Here is a 20,807-nt window from a genome sequence, read left to right on the forward strand (position 1 = left end):
AATTTTTAGAGAAAACTTGAAGGTGAAACAGTTGAGAGGCAATGTCTTTACGTCAATTTTTTTTTTTAAACGAGCAGTTGGATGACGAAACTACGTGAGCTGAGGAAGGTGATTCCCTGCTCTGCTGAATCTATAGAAATTTGGATATTGCTGGACAGTGAGGATGAACAATGACATTTTACACGAAGCACACGGTAAGTGAATCCCCCACTGTTGGCAATCAGGAAATGCTGCAGAATTCTCCATCAGGTCTGACAGGAACAGAAAGTGTGGTTTGCTCTTTCAAAAGCTGGGTGATCTTGTACAAGGTAAGATCATAGACATGGGGCTGCTTCAAGCTTATTTTGTGATGTGACATTAACCTGAAAATGATGCAAGTATCATGGATGGTCATGAAGGACATCTTAGCAAAAAGACTGTGGAGTATCCTGTTGTATTTCCAAGCAACAGTTATCCACAGAAATATAGTCCAGGGTTGTTAAAATGAGATTCCTTGCAGTGATGTTGTTCTCCTATGACCTAATGGCTTACTTCTAACTAGGCTTTTTTTTTGCACATATACTGCCAGTACCTACAGTAATATGAACTCTGCAGGCAGCTCACCTATTTCAGGAAGCACCATAGGTCATTTTTCTCACGTGGAATGTGCCCGTGGGTCTGAAGGGAGCCTGCAAAGTTTTCCAGAAGTGTGAGGTGCACCATTTGACTTCCTGGGTCCACATTCATCTTTAGAAATCTTCTTCTGGTAGAAACCAATTCCCAAGAAATATCAAGTACTAACAGACCAAGCCCAAATAAATATTCAGAGTGGCCACTATTGCAAGATAGAAAGTGATGTTTCAATGGTGCAGCAGATCCTTGGGTTGTCCCAGTAGTTTATAGTTAGACTTACGATGAGAACTTCCAAAGACAGGTGCTAACCCCCTCATTAGCAAATGCAAAGTAGGCTCATTCCCACTTGTGCAGTCTGATGAACTCAGTATCTGAGCTTTGGACACCAAGCATGACCTGAAAGTGAATACCTTTTACACTGGTTTGTTGAGAAAGCATCTCCGATTAAACAGCTTCCTGTCCTACGTATTTCTTGTTCATCTCCGTTTCTTCACTAAACTGTTCACAGAGATGCCAAGAGGTTGTTCGAGAGTCATCGTCGTGACTATCCCTTGTAGTTGAGGATGATGGTCTTCGATCCGTTGATTCACAGAGTGAAGATGACTGTGCGTGTAGTCGTTTAACATGTACTTGATGTTGCACTCCAAGAAGCACACAACTGGAGCTGTTGGATTTGTTGCAGCCTTCGTCCGCCTTCACAGCCGTTGAGTTCAGAGTAACTTTGTCCGCTTGTTGCACCATTGAGGATTTGGTTGGATTGTTCTTTGACAGGGCCTCAACCTTACCACCATGGGTGACCCTACCAGGAGCATAGCTCCAGACAGCATCGCTCTTGGGATCTCAGGACCACACAAGCTTCACCACTATGACAAGGTGACAATCAAGGGAAATGTGTTGAAGAGCATGAGCCAAGTGTTTAAACAAGAAAAAAAAAGTAGCCACAAGTTTAGAACTCTTTAGAAAGCCCATGTAGACCATGGGTATATATTCAAATACCCTCTTATGAGATTAGATGATGAGATGAAAAGTGAGAGTTTATTATCATCTACGTAATTACAGATATTTTGGTCTGGACTCTCCTGTCTTCCCCCCACCCATGCTCATTCCTGTTCCTCTCCACTACCGTCCTGTCAATGAAGAAGGGTGCATGGTCCCTCAGCCTCCCCTTCTATTGGACAATAGGTTCCCTGGCCTTGCCGAGAGCAATGTTGTTATAGAACCACACAATCCGGATTTGGACATTTTGGCATCTGCAGTTTGGCGCTGGATATTTTGCCAACAGACATGGCATTCCCCTCACCCCGCAGTGAAAACCACCCAACTGTTACCGCCAAATGCCCTTGACCTCACACAATCATTATTTCCCATTATTCAGCCAACAACAATGCTATCAATAAATTTATAGATTGCATTGGAGCCGAACTAGGCTGCACAGTTATGAGTGTAGAGGGAATAGTGGTCAACGTGGAGGAGGTGATGTTGTTAATCTGCTTTTATTAGGATCTGTCGATGAGGAAATCGAGGATTAATTTGCAAAGGGATGAACGGAGTCCCAGATCTCCGAGGCTGATTATAGATCTGATTCCACGTCTCATTAAGATCATATCCCAGTGAGCATTCTGAGAGCCTGCTTTCACTACTGCAAGAAGAACACTAAGACCTGTGCCCTGCGTTTCCAAACTTCCCTAATTTCCCTAGCACTTCCATTTGTTTCACTTGTGCAAATGTGAGGATTCAAGTTTCAAGAGAGATTAAGATTCAATTCATTGTCATTGTAATAAAACAATGTCTTTTTGCATGAAATTGCTTTTGCCTGGTATAAGGCACGCCTCATTACAGTCAGAGAAAGAGAAGCAAAAGAGAGTCCCCCTTGGAGTCACTGAGTGTCTGTAGATTCACCTCTGGCACTTCCGCAGCCTCACAGAGTCCAGATCCAAACCTTCAGCACGGTCCAGGACCCTTCAGTACCTTTGCCTTTGGCACCCCCTCGCATCCAGGCTCTGATACCTGGTACTCCTTCAGCCAGTTTCGAGCCAGTCACCAGCAGTCCTTAGCCCGGTACGAATCTCCCGACAGCTGCCCTCAGCCTCTATGGGTTCCACGCCTCAAGTTGCATGCATTGTTTTTGTTCAGCTGCAGAGCCCTGACACTGGTCATCTCCTCTGCTTCTCCTCCTCAGACGGGTGATTTTCTGGTGCCCTGTACCAGTCCTCCCCTCCCCTGGGGCAGGTCACAGGTGATGCCATCTTGGGTGCAGACCCTGTGGTCGCAGGATTTTAAATAAAAATACCGTTGGCTCCTTTAATGGGGCTGTTCAAAGCCTGTGCAGAGCTGATGGTAGTTGATTGGGTGGTTGGACCTCATGGGAGTGCTGTATCTCTGTTCCTCATGTCCACACCAACAGCAGTGCTTCTGTTACAGCAGCGCCACCTTTTTCTGTCACCAGTTTTTTTTTGTCTAATTGAAAATCCCAATTTCTGCTTCTGAGGTCTCTCCCATCCAACCTTGACCCCTCCTCACCACAAAGATTTTAAGCTGATTTGCACACCGAGTCATTGTGGACTCACGATGTCTCTCTAAGGCTCTAATGCAAATAAAACACATAATATCATTGAGCTCAGGTAGGAATTCAATGATTATGGTTCACTCTTTGTAGAAATCAAGCAAACATGACATGTGAGCTATTAAAATATTTTATGACTACCTATTCTCTACTTTTCATGTTAAAGGATGATGAAATTCTGTTCATTTCCAACACTAAATACTCCGAGTCATTGGGGGATGAGTAAAGGACCAACCCAATCCCTTTCTCTCCCCATATTCAGGGCTCTCCTTCCAAAAGCAAGGATGGATAGAATATATGGTGTGATGGTCAGGATCAGGGGAAAGATTTGAGTAAATGGCAAGGTGGATGAGGTGATGGATTATGGAGTAGTGCTTGAAATGCATACTCACTTGAAGTTAGACTTGGTTGAAAAATTCTAATTGAGCCCTCAAATTTCCTTTTTGTGAAGTGTTTGACTTGGCAGATACCCCATCTAAATCTCCAGGTGGCAACAACAGACTGGATCCCACTTCCCCCATCAGGGAGAAAGCTGAAGGGTGTGAAACCATGTACCAACAGGTTTAAAGATGGTTTCTTCCTCACTACCATCGGGTGCCTGAATGCACCCCCTAACCATGCTACCATGCTGCCTTGACTTGATGCTAATTGATCTTTCTATTCAGCTCATTTCACACAGAATCAGCATCATTAAGTGTTTCAGCCCAGTGAGCCCGCAATCCCCGATTATACCGATGTGACCAATTAACCATATGCCTTTGAAACGTGAAAGGGACTCCGGTTTCCTCCCACCATTCAAAAAAACATACCATGGGTCTAGGTTAATTGGGTGTAAATTGGGGGGCATGGGCTCGTGGGCCGAAATGGCCTATTAACATGCTGTATGTCTGAATTTAAATTTATCAAGAGCCTGATTTGGTGGTTAGGGGGTGGGTGGTACCTGTCTTTAAGCCAATTGATGAACAGCTTCACATTCTTGAGCTTTCTCTCTGATAGGATGAAGAAGAGGAGAGTGTGTCCAGGGCATCTTCAGTGTGTTGGCTGTCTTTCCCAGGCAGCAAGAGATATAGATGCAGTCCACAGAGGGGAGGGAAAATTGTGGGCTACATCCATCTCCATTAACTTCTTCCTCAGCTTCGTCCCATCTTGAGCAGAGCAGCTCCCTCACCACACCGGGTCACATCCAGCAGACATGTTTTCAATGCTGAAAGTTCAGAAGTTGTTGAGTGACTTGGGGAGAAATACCAAACTTCCTCCTCCTTCTTCCAAGAAAGAAGAGCAAAGGTGTTTTCTTATTGGTAACGTCAATGAAGTTGGTCCAGATCAGGTCATTGAAAAGATTTACTGCCAACAACTCTTTCCACTTCAGCACCATTATTGCAAGCAAGGCTGTGGTCTCTACTCCCTTCTCCCACGATAATTTCTTTAACGTTATTAACTTTGAGAGAGAGGTCTGTAGGCTTTCAGATCCCTGACTACAATAGTGATGTCCTCAGCGAATTTGAAGACAGAATTAGAATGCTACAGGCGGTACAGCTGCGGGTGTAGAGAGATTATAGTAGAGGACTGACTACACGTCCTTGTGGAGTGCAATCATGGAGGAAATGTTATTATCTGTCTTCCCTGATTACAGTTGGTTGTCAGGAAGTCAAGTGTCCAGTTAAAGATGGGGAGGGGAGGCCTAGATGGCATTGAAGGCTGAGCTGTAGTCATTAACAGTAGACAGAAAACATAGGTGTCCTTGATTTACATGGATGCCTGAGACAATCCTCGGAGAAGGGTCTTATTGACGAAAAAAACCAGCTTTGGTCCTAGAAGTTCATCTCAAGTTTGCCGAATGACAGGTGGGGTGTTTATATCAGAAGGGGAAAGTTGGGCCATGCTCTTTAACTCTCTGACTCTATCAATGTCCTTTGGTAATAACATCAAAGCCAAGACATCCTAGATCAGGAGCCATTCTAGCAGAATGGATTCTGATCAGCAAAAGGTTGAAAGTTGGATGTAACGAAAGGTTAAAGAATTGGAAACAATGCAGAGACCAGCAGCAAATCTGCCTTCACCATCTCTACATTGAACCATAAAAGGAACGGCAACTACTGAATGTTAACTTTCTCTCAGAAATTCTTATTAAACCACCCTACATGTGGATTCTGTACGACCCAATTATTTTCAGTTTGCAAAGGCAACTGTTGATTAACTGTCACTTTTCTGTGGGGGGAAAAAAAGTTACATTTAGAAGAAATTTAAATAATACTCGACATTTTGAGTTATAATAAAATCTTAACGTGAATCATTGTAAATGATGTAATGAGACCTTAGAAGAAGTAGCAATTACATTAGCCTCCTGCCGTCAAGCTGGTCATTATAGCATAATTAGAGCTCTGCACTGTGAAAATTCAGTTTCTGTGCGACTATTGCCCTCTTTGCCACCTACTCCCTTTCCTAATCACCGTCATTTCAATGCCTCAAGATTTATTTTACTTATCTATGTGCAGACATATACCCTGCAATACTCCGACCATATCCCTGTTGTAACATCTGCTTGGAGCCTGCAATCTGCAGCCCCTCATTACCACCACGTTACGGAGGGGGCCATTTGCTGAGGCATCAAAAACAAACAGTGAGCTTCCACCACTAACCTTAACTGTTGAGGTATTTTCATACTTGTTGTCTAAATGACAGCTCCTCCAGTTATTTCTGGAGTCTGCAAATGGCATTCCTCTGCCTGCCTGCTGAGATTCCATTACCTTGTAATTTTCAGCCCATTTCTTGTTCAGTTTTGCAATAAAATTCTTCATTCTTTCATAATTTCCCATTCTTCTGCATTTTATCTCCTCAAGGAGCCAAGTGCACAGGTTTCTCTTAACCAACGGCTTTATTGAAATGTCAATTGAAATATAACCGAGTCAGGCTTGTTAAGTTGTGTCACACAAGATTTTGTGTAATTTCTTTGGAGACAACACTGTTAGCCTACAGGATGCAGCAGGACAGGGGTTGTGATGCTAATATATTTTTCTGATTTATAGGAGTCACCAGGGAGACGACAGGATGGGAAATTGCAAAGACAGAGTTTTCTAAAAAAAGCATCTTTAAATTCAAGTAGTTGACAACTCGAGTTTGAATGTGTTGTAAAATGTTAGCCCTGATTTTAACTGCCTTAACCTGGAAGGCAAATGGCAGGGAGGCAATTAAAATAATGAGAGCCAGTATAAGCCTCCCTTGTATTCGGTTCCAACACGCACCAAGATCACAGCAAAGACTACGTGACACAGAGAGTAGCTGAGCTAGATGGCATGGACGCAGGCCCTTCGACCCAAATCATCTATTCAAACCAAGTTACCCGTCTAAGCTAGTCCAATATCCCTGCTTTGGACCCATATCCCTCGGCACGATTGGCGTAGTGGTTAGCACAATGCCAGCGATTGAGATTATGGGTTCGAATCCCACACTGTCTCTCTGTGTCTGCATGGGTTTTCCCGGGGGGGGGGGGGGGGGCTCCGGTTTTCTGCCACCGTTCGAAACATACTGGGGTGTAGGTTAATTGGGTGGCACAGCCTCATGGGCCTAAATGGCCTGTTACCATGGTGTATATCTAAATTAAAATTTTAAAATTAAATTTAAATTTAAAATTTAACCTTTCCTATCTTGAAAGAGAAAAATGGTAGCACACATAGTCTCAGCGACCACTCCGGTTCTAACAAAGGTCCAATGTCTTGTTCTGTTCCTCTTGTTCAGAAAACACAGCAAAAGGAAAGGAATGCTAAAACCTGCAGGTCTATCAAGCATGAAGGTACTGTGCGAATATGACTTAATGAAAGGATTGAGCCCCAACACCAAGCTGAAGTCAGGGAAGAGGTCATCGGAAATGGTGTGCACTTCGAGGAAGAGGCCATCAGAAATCGTGGGCAAGGAAGCAGAAGCACACTAAGTGATTCAAGACTCAAAGGAATCCATGTCGGCCAGTGGTTCTCAACCTTTTTCTTTCCACTCACATCCCACTTCAAGTAATCCCTATGCCATCGGTGCTCTGTGATTGGTAAGGGATTGCTTAAAGTGGCATGCGAGTGGGAAGGGAAGGTTGAGAATCACTGCTCTGGACCCAATTGTTACGGAAATATTGGCTCATTTCCCTTAGAGTTATGAAACCATGCACACAACGAGTCAATTAGGTACAATTAAAACAGTGGCTTTCAAACCTTTATCTTTCCACCCACCCACCACTTTAAGCCATCCCTTACTAATCACAGAGCACCTATGGCATAGGGATTACTTGAAGTGATATGTGAGTGGAAAGAAAAAGGTTGAGAACCAATGATCTAGGCCCATGCTCTCGACGATTTTACTTGCAAATGTCTGGAAAATTAAAATGGTTGACCGACTCTGGACCAGAGGAGAATGTAGGGCTGCTGAACTCTGGTAGTTCAGGAAGTGTGACTCCAGGACCCCACACTGCATTTGGCCATCCAGCTAGCAATGTGATTGTTGTGTCTTCTTCTTTGGCTTGGCTTCGCGGGCGAAGATTTATTGAGGGGGTAAAAAGTCCACGTCAGCTGCAGGTTCGTTTGTGGCTGACCAGTCCGATGCGGGACAGGCAGACACGATTGCAGCGGTTGCAAGGGAAAATTGGTTGGTTGGGGTTGGGTGTTGGGTTTTTCCTCCTTTGCCTTTTGTCAGTGAGGTGGGCTCTGCGGTCTTCTTCAAAGGAGGCTGCTGCCCGCCAAACTGTGAGGCGCCAAGATGCACGGTTTGAGGCGTTATCAGCCCACTGGCGGTGGTCAATGTGGCAGGCACCAAGAGATTTCTTTAGGCAGTCCTTGTACCTTTTCTTTGGTGCACCTCTGTCACGGTGGCCAGTGGAGAGCTCGCCATATAATACGATCTTTTGTTGTGTACTGACAGGGTAATATGTATTTTTTGTGTGTGCACCATGGTCCACTGTTTCGTCGGGCTTTATATGTACAATCCAGTGATAATGAACTTGAACTATCAATTAGACCCACATTCGCTACTGCCTCTGACAGCTCATTCTGTGTAAAGCGAAATGTACGCTTCATGTCCCTTTTAAATCGTTCCCCTTTTACCTTCAACATATGCCCACTAGGTTTATGCTTCCCTACCTTGGGGGAAAGATGATGACCATTTATCTTAACTATGTCCTTAGAGGTTCTATAAACCCCTACAGATCCCCTGAATCGGCAATTCATGGAGTGGACAGCATGTCTGAGATGTAGGAAGAAACTGAAGCAGTGGGTGAATCCTACATGGGCACAGGCAGAATGTCCAAACTCCACACAGACAACAGCTGAGATCAGGACCTAACCCAGGTCACAGGAGCAGTGAGACAGCAGCTCTCCCCATTCGACTATTCTGTCAATATCTCCTTCACAAAGGAAATGCAGAGTTTGGGCAGCAGATTCTTGCTCTGCTACAGAACTATGCTCCAAGAAATATTTTTAACGTTCACGTAATCATCCTAGTCTATATTACAGCAAAATATTTTGATAGTGTTTATGTAGTGGACCGTGAGGAAGGTTTTCAAAGTTTGCAGAGGGATCTGGTCCAGCTGGAAAAATGGCAGATGGAATTTAATACAGACAAGTGTGAGGCGTTGCAGTTTGGAAGGACAAACCAAGGTAGGTATACTGAGGAGCGCGGTAGAACAGTGGGATCTGGGAATACAGATGTATCTCAGAAGCTAAGCAGGCTCAGGCCTGGTCAGTACTTGGAGGGGAGACCACCGAGGAACACCAGGTGCTGTAGGTTTCTGTGAGGGGCGCTGGACAAAGTGGCGACGCTCTGTCTGCCTTACGGTGGACGAAAGTTAAAGAATTTCATGTATGTTACATTCTAAATGTATGAGGCAATAATGGAACCTTTACATAATTACCTGAAAGTGGCATCAGAGGTAGATAGGGTCATAAAGAGAACTTCTGACACATGAGCCTTCATAAATCAAACTATTACAGACAGAATGGCCTCCCAAAACTTCCTGTCCTCTATTACAGAGGTCTTAGACAACAGCAAGCATGGGAGACTGTACCAGCAAGTTACCCTGGGGGAGTTGACAGATTCCATCTTTTGGTTCAAGTAAAACTCCCAGAAGCAACGACTTACCATTTGATTTGTTCACAGCTCTGTGGGACTGGGTGGGCCTAGACCTGTTGGAAGTATGTAATGCTATGCTCTGAGCAGGCAGCATGTCAACTGCCATGAAGGAGGACAGAAGGGGGAGACAGTTTGGATGGCACGGTGTGACAGAGTATTTAGAGGTGGTTTGGGAGGAATTGTTAGAGCAGCTTGCACACACACATATTAAAACACAAGACATTTGCAGAATGCTTTTTGCAGGAGGCAACAAAGTACTGACAGCAGCTTGCCTGGGAGAGCATGTGATCTTTGCAGGCAGAGGAGAAGAGTTTTGCTCTCAGAGAGGGAGGGTGTGAAACAGAGAGAGAGGATATGGAAATCAGTTCCAGAAGGTCAAGCTTTGGAAGGCTGCCTGGTCAAAGGAGAAGACTGGCGGTGTGAAAGGTGACCTGAAAGAAAGAGGATCATCTGGAGAACTCTGAAGGGGGAAAGTTTTGTCAGCAAGACTGATTGAGAAGGAATCAGTTGTGGATGTCCTGGAACAAAAGCAATCTCTCTCTGAAAATCAGCAAGAACCCTCCTGAGTGGTAACCATTTGCCTGTTAAGCACCAAAGCCTGGTGAACTTTGTTAATGCTAACTTTTGAGCACAGAACAAGAATTGTCTGCAACCAATTGGACTGTGATCCAAAGAACTTTTCTCATCTTAAATATATGTTATACACACCTGCGCTTAGAGGAGGGATTAAGTAGTTAGGTAGGTTAAGTAATAAGTTAAAGTTCAATTCTGTTTTCTTGTTCCATTAATATTAAAAACGACTTTTGTTTCAGTAAATCTGTGTTGTTGTGCATATCTATTACTGCTGGTTTTTGGGGTCCTCTGGACTCCGTAACAACCGTTAACAAAGCAGTTCACACAACGCTATTAAAACCCTATTGACTCGGGTTCGAATCCTGTGCTATCTGTAAGGAGTTTGTACATTCTCCCTATATCTGTGTAGGTTTCCTCCGAGTGCTCCAGTTTCCTCCCACCCATCAAAAAAATGTACAGGGGTTGAAGGTTAATTGGGAGTAACTGGGCAGCAAGGGCTCTTGGACCGAAAGTGTCTGTTACTGTGTTGTACGTCTAACTAATAAAATTTTATAAAGGAGGAATATGAGGAATTGGAAACCGATAACATCGTTAAACGTGGACTACAAAAGTCTGAAAGGCGCACAGATCCTCATCATGGTTTACCCCCCCTCCCCCAGCATCAGTGTGACAGAGGACTCTTCAGAGAGTTACAGGCTGTTCCTGGAGATGGGCACAGAGTCTGACATCCAAAACTGCTGGAAGACCATCAACTCGGTAAAAGATGCGCTTTGGTCTGCCCGCAACCTTTTGGTCATTAAGCCCACGGAGGATTCGGGGTGGAAATGCTGTCAACTCTCACATTCCAAGCTGCCGGAGTATATGCTGAAGGATGCACTGAGGCCTGGCGCAGTAAACACAAGGGTGCTGTGGGGAAGGACCACGGTCTCGAGTCCTTCTGTAACCAGGCATTGAGAGGCTGAGACGGAGGAGAATCCACAGTGGAGTAAAGACAGGGTGCCACAGTGGTGGCAATGGTGTAAATAGAAATAAATGTAGCTACGCACAGTGACGCAAATGTAGAAATATGACACTTACGTTTTGCAAATAATTTATTGTGAATAAAATCTAGTTTTGATTAAAAAAAAATAGAAGAAAAAAATATATAATCCAAATTACTCACTCTTTTAACCTTGAAAAATGGCCTGGAAATCAGTGCATATGATTCAGACAAATGAGTGCAAGTAATTGGGAGGGAAAATAGGCTTTAAATAATTTAAAATTGTAATTAAAGGAGACAGATCCTCAGTTAATCTAGGACAACTGAGTCAAATTAAACAAATGAAATTTTGTACTGGTATAAACCAATTTAATGGTTATTCATTTGAGAATGTTCAATCATTAAAATTTTGATTTTCACTTCATTTGTTCTATGTTTGCTACAGATTCTTCTTAATTAATGGAACAAAACTAATATTTGCCTTTACAAACATCCTTCTCTCCCCAGGATAAGAACAAGGAGTCTGCCTACTTTCACTGGATATTCTTCCTTCAGACATGTCATTCTGTTATTTAATGATCAGGTATGGAGATATTTAACGAATGCAAAATCTGTGAGGAAGAATGAGGAATACTCAAAGCACAAGAGAGCAGGGAAAGGAGTAGGCCACATCTCCTAGACATGGGCCTGCACTTGACCGCGTCCATTTGGCAAAAGAAAATGCCATCGATTGCATGTCTTTTCTACACTCCAGCCAAAGTTAACAGAAATGATTTGGTGAGATGGCAACGTATTCCCCTCGCTGTTAATTTTCCAATCTTATTACCGCAATAGATTTGCCTGCAGGCACAAGTCAAAGACATGCCATAGACTTTCATCCCCTCATTATTTTCCCAGGATTCTGCTCCCATTATTGTGGCACCCTGATCAATTACCCCAGCCAAGGATCAAAAACTCAGCCCGCCGAACTTATCCCGCTGTTTGGCCATTTAGATTCTGCATCTTTGAGACTGTTGACATTGATCTATCTCTATTAGCTCTATCCGATGTTTAGGGGATAGGTGGTTAGAGATAATACAGCTGATCAGGTGGAGGTCAGGCAGAGTCAGTGTCAGAACAAATCCAATCAAGGAGCATTAGCGTAACCGCAGGGGATGTTACTGATTTACACCAGCAGCACAGAGGGAGGGGGTAGAGGGGTGGTGACAGTGTCGGACTGGAGGTTTGGGGGCACAATAACTCTTTTTGGGGGGGGGGTTGCATGGTCCACGGATGGACCCCCTCATGATGCCAACCCTGAGGTCAGGCCGACACTGGCTGTCATGGTGGAGGTGATGCAAACGTTTAATGGTGCCTCATTCAGGAATATCATGTCACAGGTGTCGCTGCTCGTGCGTGGGTTGTTGCTATAGCACTTTGTGGTGGACTTTACGACACAACAGGCTGTCATTCTGATGAAGCCAGGATCCGCATATTTTGATCAAGAGAAAGTGCCGACTGGTGAGTAAGTGCTACTTGTAGCAATGGTGACAACAGCTTCCATTAATTTCCTGATGATTGAGAGTGGTCGGATTGGATGTAACCTGGGCAATTGTTCAATTGCTGGAGGGTTGCCAGTGTCGGAACTGCACAGGGATGGCTTGTCTAGTTAAGATGCCAGTTCTGGAGCATGCCTTCAATACGACCACTGGGCCATTGCTTGGTCCCACAGCCTTTGCAATATTCTGAATGCTCAGCTACTTCTCAATATCAGGTGAAACAAGTTGATTTCAGTATGAGCCCTTTCTTTAATATTCATATTCTGTAATCTCGCTTCAATGGTGCCTTCATAACTCCCTCTGGTAGTGCATTCCTGATTTTAAAAAAACACCCTGAGAGTGTAAAAAAAACTTTCCATGGGGTGAATTTTCTTACTGTCTACAGGATTAAATTCCACCTGCCACTGCTTCACCAGCTGATCATCAGAATTCTGCAGAGCCTCGCACTATTCTCCTCACAATCGCTGAGGAATGGAAGATCCCTGGAACCTCCTCTTCCTGTTCGCTCTGTAATTGTCCGCAGCCGTTCGTGACCAGATGTAGCAACTGCAGAGCCGCGAACTGGTTTGGTGATTGTGAGATGGCTTAACTCTGTCTATTCCAGGTTTTGTTTTGCTGTTGAACACACGTGTGGTCCGGAACAACTGTTTCGCAAGGGTGTGACTTATGACCCTGTCATAAAGATTGAGAAAGTGCTAAGGAGTACATCACATTGCAAGTAGTGAACTGTGTGTGAATTTAAGTGATTTCCCTGAAGGCAGCTCCTGCAATTTTTATTTTCAATCAATTGTTATCACCAGGCCCCCTCTGCAAAGGTCGAGGGTGTCTCTGAGCTGATAACTTGCAGCACATAGACCTCGAGATTGTGAGCCTGTTGCTGCCACCAATCACTGGGAAACCTGTAAAAGGAGAGGAGATGACATCCACTCTCTGTGAGGGAATTCACTGGGGAGATCAGTGTTCCATCTCTGTACTCCCTTTCCAGTCGTGCCTATCTTCTGCCACCAACTGACCTCTTCCCCACCAGCATTCTCCCTCATCTCAGTCGCTGTCCGTCTCAAAGGTAGCAGCATCTGTGAAATACATTGGTCAAATTTTAAGCTCTTAAAAGGAGAAAGAGTTTGTGAGTCTTAAAGTATTGACAAAAAGTAGTGAAGCAGAATGCATTCTGATGGGCAGATTGATGATTTAGCAAAGCAAAAGCAGATTGTGAAGAACAACAATTCCTTATTTGGCAAAGACAGTAAAAGACTGGCTAAGGGACACAACTCCGTGTAACGAATCCTATCCCAAGAAACATACTTATATATGAAAAGGATATGTGAAGGTCTGTTTGAATGGTTTGGAAAACTATAAATTTGATGCGGCAGATTCCCCTGCAACGAGATGAGCTGCTTTGGCAGTACCCCTTGCTGTAACAGCGTTCTCGTACTTTGCAAAGCCATAATGAGGCACCATGAAATTTTTAACCGTATTTGCGTTCACGTGTCAAGTAATCTCAGGTCCATTTTCAGAAGAGTACATCAACCTCTTGAGAATGTTGTAATTTCACCATTTATTTTTGTCACTTGTGATTTTGGATGAGGACAATGAACACCTATTTGGAAAGCCAAAAAATTCCGCACATCTAATTTCACAGTAAACTCAGCACATATCCTTCTCAGAAAAACATTCCAACATTTGATTTTTCTGCCACAGGTGGCAGAAAGAAGTCACATGGTGTTTTCCATTTTACTGCGCTGTATTGTGAATGTTAAGCAAACAATGAGAAGCTGAAGGGTCTCAACAGAGAGTAATAGAGAGTCATTAACCCCTTTTCACACTGGCACCTTGTCCTAATAATTGACATCCAATCTACTGGTAAGTGTCCACTGTGAACACTCCAGAATCGGCACACAGGCGTCAAATCACACCAGGGATGGACTGTCTAGGTAGGTTGTATCATTCCTGGCTCAGCTGGTGTCTGCGTGCCGATTAGCCCAGTGTGAAAGGGACATGGACTATCCAGGGACAAAGTAGTGACAAGTTGATGACGTTTTTGCGAGTGCAGGAACATGAAGGAAACAAAAGATCAAAAAGGTATAAACTTTGCCGACCTCTATAAACCTTTATAACTTTCTAAAGGATCATGGGAAAGTTGTAGAAGTGGTGGTGGGGGAGGGGGGGGGGGGAGAGAGAGAGCACGTGTGTGCGATGGTGGGCCTGCCCTGTGTTCAGGATGGAAGGGGTCCTCAATGATTTTGGATGTTCTTTTCAGTCAATAATCCCAGTAGATCACATCAATGGTGGTGGGGGGGGGGGGGGTGGTGAGGGAGACTACCATGATCCTCTTGGCCACTTTAATCCATTTCTGTGCAGCATTTGTACCATACTGTGATGCAGCCAGCCAGGCCGCTTTCAATAGAACTCCTGTAAGAGGTTGACATGATGGCAGCCGGTAGTCTTGCCCACTTCATTCTTCTCAGTAAGTCCAGTCACTGTTGCGGCTTCCTGACAAGTGAGATGTGTGGATTCATCCTCTTCTGCTGTTTATTCCAATCTTGAGCAGAGTAAGTCCCATATCACTCTGAGATGCATCCAGCAAGTATATTTTTGATGTTATTCCTGTAGAAGTTGGTGCAGAACAGGGGACATGCTGAATCTCATTAGTCCTCAACCAGTGGCTTTGCTTCCTGAACACATTTGGGTGTTTTGACTGTTGAAAATCACCTTATAATTTTCCTATCACATACCGTTATTTATTTTTAACCTGATTTTGTGATTTCCGGTCATATTTTTAACATGCTTCAAGCATACAAAACCATGAAGTACAACGGACCATTGAAAATTCATTTACTCCATCCACCCTTGGGCTTCTTCCCTGCTAACCTTGGTGCAGTCAGCGACGAATATGACGAAAGGTTTCACCAGGACATTGCAACAGTAGAAAAGTGTTATCAGGGCAACTGGAATCTATCAATGCCGGCTGACTATTGTTGGACACTGGCACGAGAGGCATCAGATACTGAGTACAAATGAAAATCGGCAGCAAAGCATTTCTAGGTCAGTTAAACTGGCGCAATGTGACAGCATCGTTATGCGATTAAACCTGCTAAATTCAATGGAAGTTCATTTAATGTTTCTCCATCTTCCTCTGGGATACAGCAAATCTGAATGATCTTTCTGTTCAGCTTGAAGTTGTCTATCATAATCCCCATGTTTTTTTTTCAGGAAACAAACCTTTTGGAAAAAATTTGTTGTCCAGTGTAATCATTCATATTATTTACTATGATAAGTTAAAAATGAATTTTACCCCCTTTCCCTATTTTAATCAACATCTCACTTTCGTAAGATGCAATAACTACTTCACATTTAGCTGGCATATTTCATTTAAAAGCGTCTGCATTCAAAATATTAAACTATCAAAGAATGCTACACCATGAAAATGGGCCCTGAGGCTCAGGCATCCCCTGCCAAGCATCAGCCAGCCATTTATATTGATCTTGTATTAAGTTAATTTTTTGTACTCCCCCACATTCTCAACTCCAACTCTACCCTCCCAGATGCTTCTATGCATTTATGTGCTCAAGACAATTTGCAATCATAATGTTGGAGAAAATCAGACGACCCAGAGGAACTCCACATCATTGCAGAAAACCTGCAAACTCTGCACAATCAGCACCCGATGTCAGGATTAAACCTGGGTCTCTGGTGCTGGGAAGCAGTGGCTCTACAGCCAGGAATTATATTCCACATCTCTTAGCGGCACGGTAGTGTAGTGGTTAGCACAATGCTGTCACAGCCACAGCAGCCACCAGTATTTGAATCCCATGCTGTCTGTAAGGAGTTTGTATGTCTCCCATGTGGGTTTCATCTGGGCGCTCCAGTTTCCTCCCACCCTTCGAAACCGTTATGGGGGTGTATTTGGGCAGCACTGGCTCTTGGGTGCTGAATGCCTAGAAAAAAAATTAAGCAAGCCTCAAAACTGTTTAACTAATGCTCCACAGGTAGCCCTTTTCACATTCAGTTCAGCAAACCGGTTCAAAATGACATTTTTGCCATTCACCAATGTTAGCCCGGTTCTCTGCGCCTTTTCACACTCACCACCCGGCGTCGCAGACCAAAGGGGCAACTAATCTTACTAATTGGGCCTGGCATACCCTCCCCCCCCCCACCCCATTCCTTTCACACTGGGTAACCGACATGCTGATTCAAAACAAATTGGTGATGATACACCTCCCTAGGCAGTTTATTCCCGGGTCGATCTGACACCTGTGTGCCGGTTTCATGCGCTCATATTGGCCGTTAACCGGTAGATTGGCAGCTAATTACTGGGTTAAAATGCCAATGTGAATGGGGCTAACGAGAACACTCAAGAATACCTGTTTGCGGGCAAAACAGTGTACCTGTTACCTTCAGTGTTGCCAGCATTAGTGGTGCCTAAAGAACCAGCTGAATGGATCAATGTGATTTCAACTGCTGTGATTAGACCAGAATCTGATTTCATTATCTGTGTGTTTTAAGCTATGAATACAGATAGTACAAATGTCACCTTTATATTGGTATTGATTTTTCAGTTTTACTGTTCAAATATAGTCAAGCAATCTATATCTAATTTCCATTCACCTTTAATAAATCAGAGCAAAGGATTTATGAGCAGTAAAGACGGGCATTTGTTTCACATATTTCACAGGCTGTTCAGGGGAATGAGCCTAAAACACTTACAAATTCCATGGCGACAGCTGTTTTTAAATTACATTTCCACAGTTATTCACCCACAATAAAAGGTTAATTTGCTCATGGATTAGCTGTTCTACTAAGTTTTGTATGGTCATTAATGGTGTTAATTACAAGCATTTATTCCTTTTGTTCATTTAATAGGATTGAATAATATTGTTCTGCCAGTTTGATGGCATTACTATTGATAGTTGTTTCTTCTAATTAAAGAGACATCAAAAGCAGGAATCACAGTTCCAGGTGTGACATCTGCATCACACAGCAGCGCTCTCTGCCTTTATTCTATCTCTGGAAGGGCATATTCATGCACAGCGGCTCACATCAGAAACGTGCAGAATGGAAACACACCATTCAGCTCCACTTGCCCGTGCCAATCAGTGGACTCCCTTCCACATGAATCCCATTTCCCAGCCCTTGGCCCCGAGCCTTATGTGCCCAAGAGATTTAAATCTTAATCTGCACCCTCCACTTCACATTAATAACTCAGTAGTGGACAGCACCAAGTTCCTCCAAGCCCACTTAACAAGTGACCTATCCTGAGCATACAACTTCTCCTCACTGGTCAGGAAAGCGCGACAGCAGTTCCTTAGAAGACTGAAGCGGGCGAGGTTACCAGCCACCTACTTTCTACAGAGTTCATTTGAGAGCATCATGGCCAGCTGCATGGTTGCTGTAGAGCAGTGGTTTTCAAACTGCTCCCCTATATTCACCCTATGCCATAGGTGCTCTGTGATTAGTAAGGGATTGCTTAAGGAGGTAAGTGGGTGGAAAGAAAAAGGTTGAAAACCACTATTCTAATTGTACCTCATTGACTCATTATGTGCACGGTTTCATAACTCCAAAAGAAATGGGCTAATGACAATTTTCTCAAGCAAAATATTTCAGTAACAATTCGATCGAGAACAGTGGTTCTCAACCTTCCCTTCCCACTCACATACCACCTAACTAATCACAGAGCACATGGCTTAAGGTGGAATGTGAGTTTAGTGGGGGCAGTTTGAAAGCGACTGCTGTAGAGAATTGGATCAGAGGTCAATCCTCAGGACCATAAGAGTGGCGGAGAGGATCACTGGGGTCTCCCTCCCCCACCTTGACATGATCTATTTGGATCATTGTACGAAGAGGGCATGTCAATAATTGAGGATCCCTACTATCTTTCAGCAACTCGTGTCGGGAAATGGATAGAGGAGTATCAGACACAGCATCACCAGGCTGAGAAACAGCTTCTTCGCATGAACAACCAAGGGAACTGCTCACACTTAAACAACCAAGACTCTAATATTCACGAACCCTGAAAATTATAGGCCATTGATCATGGCCCAGCTCTCAGGCAAAAAGCAAGGGGCGGCCTCGACGCGACAACACTGGAACTAAGGCCGAGCTCCGCAGTGGGACACACACATGCAATGGCCCTCAGCCCCTCCATAGCCAGCACCCTGAGCCATCCCCAGCACCAATCACCACGGAAGCCAGGGGTGGTGCCAACGGGCCCAGGCTGCTGAGCAAATCGACAGGAAATACGATGAGCACTCAATAGGAGAAACAGGCCTCTAGGTCCTTAAACCTTTTGGACATGAAACATCATCTCGATTTCTCTTTCTGCAAATTTGCCTGAACAAATTTAGTGTTTTCTGTTTATCAGATTTTGAGCATCTGCAATTTTTAAAAATTTAACAAAAAATGCGAACCTCTCACGCACTCTTGCCATATAACAGTGTATCATCTTCACCAACTGCATCCCTTGAGCACATAGTCAATTGGATCAGATATAACGGAGATCTCACACAACACATGAATACCCCTCCTGCTCCACATTATTCCCATTAGTCAATCTAGCTAGATGATTTTCCCTTTGAGAGATAATGTACTCTTTTCGCTACGACTTAGCTGTCATAGATAGAATGAATCATAGATTTACACTTGAGGGCAGAGTTAAGTGCTTTTGGTCTTGTATTGTCTATCACTGCTTTGCTCCACTGACACATCATTACCAGAGGACAATTCTGCCACAGCATATTGTTCATTCAAGTTCCATTTTTTTTTCCTGATGACACCTGCCTAGTGATAGTATTAATCATAAATTTATGTTTCTGACTTGGAGGCATAAACATGACTGAAGCCTGACAGAAAAAAAAAGGCATGTGGTTTCGTAACATTTCTTTTAAGAAGATAAAGAGAAGCATGTGAACAATTTTACAAGCATTTAGTCGCTCTGTAATGGGACTACTCGGAGGTTATTTGCAGTTGATGAAATGCTATTAACAAGTTTGAAGAAGCAATTGAAACAAGACTGTGGCTGTTCATCAGGCCATCTCTTCCAACATCAAGCATTCCCATTGGAATTTCGATGTCAAAGCAGCAAGGAGCTAACATAATTATTGGCAATAAAAAATGGTTGCTGTGCTTTGTGAAAACAATTATAACATGAAGTCTGAATAGCAGATTTTCAATTGGAAAAGATTCTAGAAGGTTTGAAAGGTCCACCAAAAAATCAATAGCCTGAGCGTGAAGGTGCATTGTGAGAATTTCAATTCAATTCACGGAATCTAGCCTCCATAACTCTGCTCTGAATGCGTGTACTAAATCCAGCAAGCTATAACTGTAACCCACTTAGCTACCCATTTTAAATAATAACCTGTGACAGCTGCAAATCTGATTGACACACGTTTTTGTCTTGTCCATCTTTAGAAATCTATTCAAATATTTTTTTATTATCTTTTCATCAGCGTTTCAGGTGGAGCTACAACCCAATCCAATAACTGCCCTTTTTGGGGTTATTGAATGGGACATAGGGAGTTTTTTTCTGTACCTGCGCAACGGTTTGTGGCCTTCTCAACATTGTTGGCTAGAAGAGCCCTCTTATTCAAATTGAAAGACTCCAGACCTCCAACAGGGTTTCAATGGTTTTCTCATATTATGTCGTGTTAAGGTCAGAAAAATATTGATTCATAGGTGAAATTTGAAGATACGTGGTGACCTTTTAAGTCTTATTTTCATTTGATGTAATCTCTTCCAGATGAGATATAGTCTTACCTTTGTTTTACGATTCATGGTATGCATCAAAAGCTACAAAATAGATGCAACCCTCAGATTTTTTTTTTGGTTAGTTTTCTGTTTTTAAATAAAGATTAGGTGGGTTTTTATGATATATTTAATTTTTAAAATGTATTTTCTGACTTCATCCAGTGCAATGGAGGGGGAACCAAGTTTATACTGTTTGAAGGTTTATCTTAATATGTATAGATATATGATAATATTTTCAGGTTTTTTCCCATTGTACTGTATTTATTATAAAAACCAATTTAAAAATTAGGAAATATATAAATAAATAGATAGATATATAGATAGATATGCGCTCATGCCCATCATCTGCAGTAAGTAACCTGTGAGCTATTGCACCATCATACGGCCACCTCTTGCATCCCTTCTCCAATTGTGGCATCCTGAATGGAGGGTTTGCAAGATGTACTCCAACCTGTGTACAACCAATCACTGGATCAGGAGACAATAAAGTTGCCATAATTAACCTGAAAAAAAAATTTTTCTCCCTGCACGGAGGCTAATGTGCCCTAATGAGGGTTTCCAGCACATGGCTTTATTTTCAGATTTTCAGCATCTGCAATATTTTCCTTTATGAGCTACTCAATCACCTTCACTGAGAACAAGATTGTCACCAGATACAAGCTTTGAGGAAAATTATTTTCAACAGTGATTTAAATGG

At 43.2% G+C, this 20,807-nt stretch overlaps 1 long non-coding RNA gene across 1 annotated transcript; it reads left to right on the forward strand.

The window, feature by feature from the left end:
* The first annotated feature begins 11,554 nt into the window (after window positions 1-11,554).
* On the forward strand, window positions 11,555-15,606 carry LOC138749753 (uncharacterized). The gene is made up of 3 exons (XR_011348854.1): window positions 11,555-11,609; window positions 12,212-12,332; window positions 15,162-15,606. It is a non-coding gene; the product is annotated as an uncharacterized lncRNA (long non-coding RNA).
* Window positions 15,607-20,807: the final 5,201 nt, after the last annotated feature.

This window comes from Narcine bancroftii, chromosome 14 (genome assembly GCF_036971445.1).
Source record: "Narcine bancroftii isolate sNarBan1 chromosome 14, sNarBan1.hap1, whole genome shotgun sequence".
Lineage (NCBI taxonomy): Eukaryota > Metazoa > Chordata > Chondrichthyes > Torpediniformes > Narcinidae > Narcine > Narcine bancroftii.